Source organism: Rutidosis leptorrhynchoides, chromosome 4 (genome assembly GCF_046630445.1).
Source record: "Rutidosis leptorrhynchoides isolate AG116_Rl617_1_P2 chromosome 4, CSIRO_AGI_Rlap_v1, whole genome shotgun sequence".
In the NCBI taxonomy this organism is placed as follows: Eukaryota; Viridiplantae; Streptophyta; class Magnoliopsida; order Asterales; family Asteraceae; genus Rutidosis; species Rutidosis leptorrhynchoides.
In genome coordinates, this window is record NC_092336.1 from 19,020,665 (window position 1) to 19,030,594 (window position 9,930).

The following is a 9,930-nucleotide window of genomic DNA, read 5'->3' on the forward strand; positions in this document are numbered from 1 at the left end:
GGATAGACAACCCAATATTTTAAGAGACCTACCCGGAGACATGATTGATGAAATCTTGTCTAGAGTCGGTCAGAATTCTTCGGCACAACTATTTAAGGCGAGATCAGTTTGTAAGATATTCGAAGAACGTTCCAAGAATGTCTTGGTTTATAAGAGACTTTCGTTCGAAAGATGGGGGATATCACATTGGGAAATCCATAAGTTACGATGTGTTTACTTTGACGCATATATTGCGGGGAACCCAAATGCTATTTTACGCAATGGGTTAAGAAATTATTTTGACTCAATATATCCGAATATTGGACTTCGTGATTTAGAAAAAGCGGCTAACATGCAACATAAAGAAGCATGTTATGCTTACGGATTAGTAATGTTCGCTTCTCACCAAAGTGAGAACAAGAACATCGGGCTACAACTATTAAACAAAACGTTCCCACAAGTGACGGAGTCGGTAATTGGGGGTAAGAAATGAGGTTTTTAGATTGTTACGGGACTGTTGGACATTACGTAACCCTCGTCCCTTTGACGACGTTACAACACGCTGTCTTATCAACGGCCATAACGGTTATGTTCCACAAGACCAAGGATGGGAAGTAATCCTAGTAAAACCAGAATGCATGACTTGTTTCTGGACGTATGAATTACGTGTCTTTATTGTCTTTGCTGAACGACTTGTGTACTAGCTAGAATTATCTTCACAACTATCTTGTATCAAAGTTATTGTGTGCTATATTTCATGCTTTATGTAAAATAAGCGGTATTGTAAGTTTGTAAAATATTGTGTAAAAGTTTGAACGCGAAATATTATTATAATCAGTTTTTCATATAGAATTGTAGTAGTTGAATTGTATATTAGCTACTAAGTATGAACTTAACGGGTAGGTACTACCCGAATTTAAACTTATAAAACGCTAATATGAAGAAAAAGCTTTTATAAATGAGTTCATATTATGCTACGAAATACTATTAACTACTCTTAATATTCTGTATGATTAACTTGTTCCATTTGACTATTTTGAAGGAAATGGCACCGACTACTCGACACACCGTGAATATGAATGAAGAGGAATTCCGTACTTTTCTAGCTTCAAACATAGCCGCAGTACAGGCTGCGCTACATACCAACAATAACCTTGGATCTAGCAGTACAGGAAATCGTGTAGGATGCACCTACAAAGAATTCACTGCCTGCAAACCTTTGGAATTTGATGGAACCGAAGGACCGATCGGATTGAAACGGTGGACCGAGAAGGTCGAATCGGTGTTTGCCATAAGTAAGTGTACTGAAGAGGACAAAGTGAAGTACGCTACGCATACCTTCACAGGTTCTGCGTTAACATGGTGGAATACCTATCTAGAGCAAGTGGGACAAGATGATGCGTACGCACTACCGTGGTCAGCATTCAAGCACTTGATGAACGAGAAGTACCGTCCCAGAACCGAGGTCAATAAGCTCAAGACAGAACTTAGAGGGTTACGAACCCAAGGATTTGATATTACCACGTACGAAAGACGATTCACAGAATTGTGCCTATTGTGTCCGGGAGCATTCGAAGATGAGGAAGAGAAGATCGACGCATTTGTGAAAGGATTACCGAAAAGAATTCAAGAAGATATAAGTTCACACGAGCCCGCCTCTATACAACAGGCATGTAGAATGGCTCACAAACTAGTGAACCAGATTGAAGAAAGAATTAAAGAACAGACTGCTGAAGAGGCCAATGTGAAGCAAGTCAAAAGAAAGTGGGAGGATAACGGTGATAAGAATCACCAATACAACAACAACAGCAATTACAACAATAATCGCAACAATTATCCCAACAATCGCAACATCAATCGCAACTACAACAAACGGCCCAACAACAACAACAACAACAACATCAACAGCAACTACAACAATCATCCCAACAACAATAATAACCGTAACAACAACAACAATCAGAAGCAGCTATGCCAAAGGTGTGAAAAGTATCACTCGGGGTTCTGCACCAAATTTTGCAACAAGTGTAAAAGAAATGGTCATAGCGCGGCGAAGTGTGAGGTTTACGGACCAGGGGTTAATAGAACGAAAGGAACAAATGGTGTCGGAATGAGTAATGGCGGAGCAAGTAGTGTCGGAGCAAGTTATGCCAATGTAGTTTGTTATAAATGTGGAAAACCGGGCCACATTATTAGAAATTGCCCGAACCAGGAGAACACGAATGGACAAGGCCACGAAAGAGTTTTCAATATTAATGCGGCAGAGGTACAGGAAGACCCGGAGCTTGTTACGGGTACGTTTCTTATTGACAATAAATCTGCTTACGTTTTATTTGATTCGGGTGCGGATAGAAGCTATATGAGTAGAGATTTTTGTGCTAAATTAAGTTGTCCATTGACGCCTTTGGATAGTAAATTTTTACTCGAATTAGCAAATGGTAAATTAATTTCAGCAGATAATATATGTCGGAATCGAGAAATTAAACTGGTTAGCGAAACATTTAAGATTGATTTGATACCAGTAGAGTTAGGGAGTTTTGATGTGATAATCGGTATGGACTGGTTGAAAGAAGTGAAAGCAGAGATCGTCTGTTACAAAAATGCAATTCGCATTATACGAGAAAAAGGAAAACCCTTAATGGTGTACGGAGAAAAGGGCAACACGAAGCTACATCTTATTAGTAATTTGAAGGCACAAAAACTAATAAGAAAAGGTTGCTATGCTGTTCTAGCACACGTCGAGAAAGTACAAACTGAAGAAAAGAGCATCAATGATGTTCCCATTGCAAAAGAATTTCCCGATGTATTTCCGAAAGAATTACCGGGATTACCCCCACATCGATCCGTTGAATTTCAAATAGATCTTGTACCAGGAGCTGCACCAATAGCTCGTGCTCCTTACAGACTTGCACCCAGCGAGATGAAAGAACTGCAAATCCAATTACAAGAACTTTTAGAGCGTGGTTTCATTCGACCAAGCACATCACCGTGGGGAGCTCCTGTTTTGTTTGTCAAGAAGAAAGATGGTACATTCAGGTTGTATATCGACTACCGAGAGTTGAACAAACTTACCATCAAGAACCGCTACTCACTACCGAGAATCGACGACTTATTTGATCAACTACAAGGCTCGTCTGTTTATTCAAAGATTGACTTACGTTCCGGGTATCATCAAATGCGGGTGAAAGAAGATGATATTCCAAAGACTGCTTTCAGAACACGTTACGGTCATTACGAGTTTATGGTCGTGCCGTTTGGTTTAACTAATGCACCAGCTGTGTTCATGGACCTTATGAACCGAGTGTGTGGACCATACCTTGACAAGTTTGTCATTGTTTTCATTAATGACATACTTATTTACTCAAAGAATGACCAAGAACACGATGAACATTTGAGAAAGGTGTTAGAAGTATTGAGGAAGGAAGAATTGTACGCTAAGTTTTCAAAGTGTGCATTTTGGTTGGAAGAAGTTCAATTCCTCGGTCACATAGTGAACAAAGAAGGTATTAAGGTGGATCCAGCAAAGATAGAAACTGTTGAAAAGTGGGAAACCCCGAAAACTCCGAAACACGTACGCCAGTTTTTAGGACTAGCTGGTTACTACAGAAGGTTCATCCAAGACTTTTCCAGAATAGCAAAACCCTTGACTGCATTAACGCATAAAGGGAAGAAATTTGAATGGAATGATGAACAAGAGAAAGCGTTTCAGTTATTGAAGAAAAAGCTAACTACGGCACCTATATTGTCATTGCCTGAAGGGAATGATGATTTTGTGATTTATTGTGACGCATCAAAGCAAGGTCTCGGTTGTGTATTAATGCAACGAACGAAGGTGATTGCTTATGCGTCTAGACAATTGAAGATTCACGAACAAAATTATACGACGCATGATTTGGAATTAGGCGCGGTTGTTTTTGCATTAAAGACTTGGAGGCACTACTTATATGGGGTCAAAAGTATTATATATACCGACCACAAAAGTCTTCAACACATATTTAATCAGAAACAACTGAATATGAGGCAGCGTAGGTGGATTGAATTATTGAATGATTACGACTTTGAGATTCGTTACCACCCGGGGAAGGCAAATGTGGTAGCCGATGCCTTGAGCAGGAAGGACAGAGAACCCATTCGAGTAAAATCTATGAATATAATGATTCATAATAACCTTACTACTCAAATAAAGGAGGTGCAACAAGGAGTTTTAAAAGAGGGAAATTTAAAGGATGAAATACCCAAAGGATCGGAGAAGCATCTTAATATTCGGGAAGACGGAACCCGGTATAGGGCTGAAAGGATTTGGGTACCAAAATTTGGAGATATGAGAGAAATGGTACTTAGAGAAGCTCATAAAACCAGATACTCAATACATCCTGGAACGGGGAAGATGTACAAGGATCTCAAGAAACATTTTTGGTGGCCGGGTATGAAAGCCGATGTTGCTAAATATGTAGGAGAATGTTTGACGTGTTCTAAGGTCAAAGCTGAACATCAGAAACCATCAGGTCTACTTCAACAACCCGAAATCCCGGAATGGAAATGGGAAAACATTACCATGGATTTCATCACTAAATTGCCAAGGACTGCAAGTGGTTTTGATACTATTTGGGTAATAGTTGATCGTCTCACCAAATCAGCACACTTCCTGCCAATAAGAGAAGATGACAAGATGGAGAAGTTAGCAAGACTGTATTTGAAGGAAGTCATCTCCAGACATGGAATACCAATCTCTATTATCTCTGATAGGGATGGCAGATTTATTTTAAGATTCTGGCAGACATTACAGCAAGCATTAGGAACTCGTCTAGACATGAGTACTGCCTATCATCCACAAACCGATGGGCAGAGCGAAAGGACGATACAAACGCTTGAAGACATGCTACGAGCATGTGTTATTGATTTCGGAAACAGTTGGGATCGACATCTACCGTTAGCAGAATTTTCCTACAACAACAGCTACCATTCAAGCATTGAGATGGCGCCGTTTGAAGCACTTTATGGTAGAAAGTGCAGGTCTCCGATTTGTTGGAGTGAAGTGGGGGATAGACAGATTACGGGTCCGGAGATTATACAAGAAACTACCGAGAAGATCATCCAAATTCAACAACGGTTGAAAACTGCCCAAAGTCGACAAAAGAGCTACGCTGACATTAAAAGAAAAGATATAGAATTTGAAATTGGAGAGATGGTCATGCTTAAAGTTGCACCTTGGAAATGCGTTGTTCGATTTGGTAAACGAGGGAAATTAAATCCAAGGTATATTGGACCATTCAAGATTATTGATCGTGTCGGACCAGTAGCTTACCGACTTGAGTTACCTCAACAACTCGCGGCTGTACATAACACTTTCCACGTCTCGAATTTGAAGAAATGTTTTGCTAAAGAAGATCTCACTATTCCGTTAGATGAAATCCAAATCAACGAAAAACTTCAATTCATCGAAGAACCCGTCGAAATAATGGATCGTGAGGTTAAAAGACTTAAGCAAAACAAGATACCAATTGTTAAGGTCCGATGGAATGCTCGTAGAGGACCCGAGTTCACCTGGGAGCGTGAAGATCAGATGAAGAAGAAATACCCGCATCTCTTTCCAGAAGATTCGTCAACACCTTCAACAGCTTAAAATTTCGGGACGAAATTTATTTAACGGGTAGGTACTGTAGTGACCCGAACTTTTCCATGTTTATATATATTAATTGAGATTGATATTTACATGATTAAATGTTTCCAACATATTAAGCAATCAAACTTGTTAAGACTTGATTAATTGAAATAGGTTTCATATAGACAATTGACTACCCAAGTTGACCGGTGATTCACGAACGTTAAAACTTGTAAAAACTATATGATGACATATATATGGTTATATATATAGTTAACATGATATTATGATAAGTAAACATATCATTAAGTATATTAACAATGAACTACATATGTAAAAACAAGACTACTAACTTAATGATTTTGAAACGAGACATATATGTAACGATTATCGTTGTAACGACATTTAATGTATATATATCATATTAAGAGATATTTGTACATCATAATATCATGATAATATAATAATTTAAAATCTCTTTTGATATTATAAACATTGGGTTAACAACATTTAACAAGATCGTTAACCTAAAGGTTTCAAAACAACATTTACATGTAACGACTAACGATGACTTAACGACTCAGTTAAAATGTATATACATGTAGTGTTTTAATATGTATTCATACACTTTTGAAAGACTTCAAGACACTTATCAAAATACTTCTACTTAACAAAAATGCTTACAATTACATCCTCGTTCAGTTTCATCAACAATTCTACTCGTATGCACCCGTATTCGTACTCGTACAATACACAGCTTTTAGATGTATGTACTATTGGTATATACACTCCAATGATCAGCTCTTAGCAGCCCATGTGAGTCACCTAACACATGTGGGAACCATCATTTGGCAACTAGCATGAAATATCTCATAAAATTACAAAAATATGAGTAATCATTCATGACTTATTTACATGAAAACAAAATTACATATCCTTTATATCTAATCCATACACCAACGACCAAAAACACCTACAAACACTTTCATTCTTCAATTTTCTTCATCTAATTTATCTCTCTCTAGTTCTATCTTCAAGTTCTAAGTGTTCTTCATAAATTCCAAAAGTTCTAGTTTCATAAAATCAAGAATACTTTCAAGTTTGCTAGCTCACTTCCAATCTTGTAAGGTGATCATCCAACCTCAAGAAATCTTTGTTTCTTACAGTAGGTTATCATTCTAATACAAGGTAATAATCATATTCAAACATTTGTTCAATTTCTATAACTATAACAATCTTATTTCAAGTGATGATCTTACTTGAACTTGTTTTCGTGTCATGATTCTGCTTCAAGAACTTCGAGCCATCCATGGATCCGTTGAAGCTAGATCCATTTTTCTCTTTTCCAGTAGGTTTATCCAAGGAACTTAAGGTAATAATGATGTTCATAACATCATTCGATTCATACATATAAAGCTATCTTATTCGAAGGTTTAAACTTGTAATCACTAGAACATAGTTTAGTTAATTCTAAACTTGTTCGCAAACAAAAGTTAATCCTTCTAACTTGCTTTTAAAATCAACTAAACACATGTTCTATATCTATATGATATGCTAACTTAATGATTTAAAACCTGAAAACACGAAAAACACCGTAAAACCGGATTTACGCCGTCGTAGTAACACCGCGGGCTGTTTTGGGTTAGTTAATTAAAAACTATGATAAACTTTGATTTAAAAGTTGTTATTCTGAGGAAATGATTTTTATTATGAACATGAAACTATATCCAAAAATTATGGTTAAACTCAAAGTGGAAGTATGTTTTCTAAAATGGTCATCTAGACGTCGTTCTTTCGACTGAAATGACTACCTTTACAAAAACGACTTGTAACTTATTTCTCCAACTATAAACCTATACTTTTCTGTTTAGATTCATAAAATATAGTTCAATATGAAACCATAGCAATTTGATTCACTCAAAACGGATTTAAAATGAAGAAGTTATGGGTAAAACAAGATTGGATAATTTTTCTCATTTTAGCTACGTGAAAATTGGTAACAAATCTATTCCAACCATAACTTAATCAACTTGTATTGTATATTATGTAATCTTGAGATACCATAGACACGTATACAATGTTTCGACCTATCATGTCGACACATCTATATATATTTCGGAACAACCATAGACACTCTATATGTGAATGTTGGAGTTAGCTATACAGGGTTGAGGTTGATTCCAAAATATATATAGTTTGAGTTGTGATCAATACTGAGATACGTATACACTGGGTCGTGGATTGATTCAAGATAATATTTATCGATTTATTTCTGTACATCTAACTGTGGACAACTAGTTGTAGGTTACTAACGAGGACAGCTGACTTAATAAACTTAAAACATCAAAATATATTAAAAGTGTTGTAAATATATTTTAAACATACTTTGATATATATGTATATATTGTTATAGGTTCATGAATCAACCGGTGGTCAAGTCTTACTTCCCGACGAAGTAAAAATCTGTGAAAGTGAGTTATAGTCCCACTTTTAAAATCTAATATTTTTGGGATGAGAATACATGCAGGTTTTATAAATGATTTACAAAGTAGACACAAGTACGTGAAACTACATTCTATGGTTGAATTATCGAAATCGAATATGCCCCTTTTTATTAAGTCTGGTAATCTAAGAATTAGGGAACAGACACCCTAATTGACGCGAATCCTAAAGATAGATCTATTGGGCCTAACAAACCCCATCCAAAGAACCGGATGCTTTAGTACTTCGAAATTTATATCATATCCGAAGGGTGTCCCGGAATGATGGGGATATTCTTATATATGCATATTGTTAATGTCGGTTACCAGGTGTTCACCATATGAATGATTTTTATCTCTATGTATGGGATGTGTATTGAAATATGAAATCTTGTGGTCTATTATTATGATTTGATATATATAGGTTAAACCTATAACTCACCAACATTTTTGTTGACGTTTTAAGCATGTTTATTCTCAGGTGATTATTAAGAGCTTCCGCTGTCGCATACTTAAATAAGGACGAGATTTGGAGTCCATGCTTGTATGATATTGTGTAAAAACTGCATTCAAGAAACTTATTTTGTTGTAACATATTTGTATTGTAAACCATTATGTAATGGTCGTGTGTAAACAGGATATTTTAGATTATCATTATTTGATAATCTACGTAAAGCTTTTTAAACCTTTATTGATGAAATAAAGGTTATGGTTTGTTTTAAAATGAATGCAGTCTTTGAAAAACGTCTCATATAGAGGTCAAAACCTCGCAACGAAATCAATTAATATGGAACGTTTTTAATCAATAAGAACGGGACGTTTCAGTAGGGGATGACGAGACTTGTTGCTTAACAGTCTGTCGACAACCAGGCGGAACATACTTGGACACACTCCTAGATTTGGAACTTGCCTCTGTTGGTGATTGTTCTACCTTAGGACCCGATTCATCTATCCTCCCCTTACTGACAAACTTAGGTGACACTCCCTGGGTGTTCTTCTTCTTATTCTGTTTGGGAGTCACAGTTTTCTTAGGCTGTGCCTTTCGACTCTCAGTCATCTTACTAGCATTAACAGGATTTTTCAGAATGGTAACAGATTTAGTGACAAGCTCAAATGGTTTGCTGTCTTTCTCAGTATCGATATCAGTATCTGACTCTGTTTCATAGACAACATCTAAAGGTTTTTTCGACTCAACTATCTTAACAGTACTCTCAACAGATGCTTCTTTAGGCTTACCATATTCTAGTTCTACAACAGGACCCTTACTTTTCTCAACTGGTTTGTTAATATATTCACCTAAAAGTGGCGGGGCAACCTGGTTGTAACCTAAACCCTGCTGTTTAGGAGGATTCAAAGTCTGTTTTACATAAGACATCCTCTGCCAATTGTCGATCCTAGCCTTTTTAGACTCGTATTTCAACTTAAATGAATCCCTTTCAGCCTTAAGAGTCTCTATTTGTCCCAAATACATAGTAATCACTTTTCCATCATCTATAACCGTTGATTTTAAGTGACCTACCTGATTCTCTAAAGACTTAATAACATCAACATAGTCTTTCTGTTTGTTAAGGTAGAAAAGTGCATCATCATAGTTCTGTTTATTAGTCTGATTCTCCAATCTAAGATCCTTAAGGTCAACTAAAAGCTTAGGACAGTACTCACATGTAACAGATGTCTCATTAAGCTTTGAAATTACACACTCGAGCCTCTCAATTTCCTGATCATAATCAACACATCTAGAACATTTAGAAACTGAATCATTACATACCTTATCGTTACCGGATGTGTTGGCCATAAATGCATAGGTATTGCTTCCAACCTGAGTGTCTTCATCTGATTCTGACTCAGACTCTGAACTCATACTGTCCG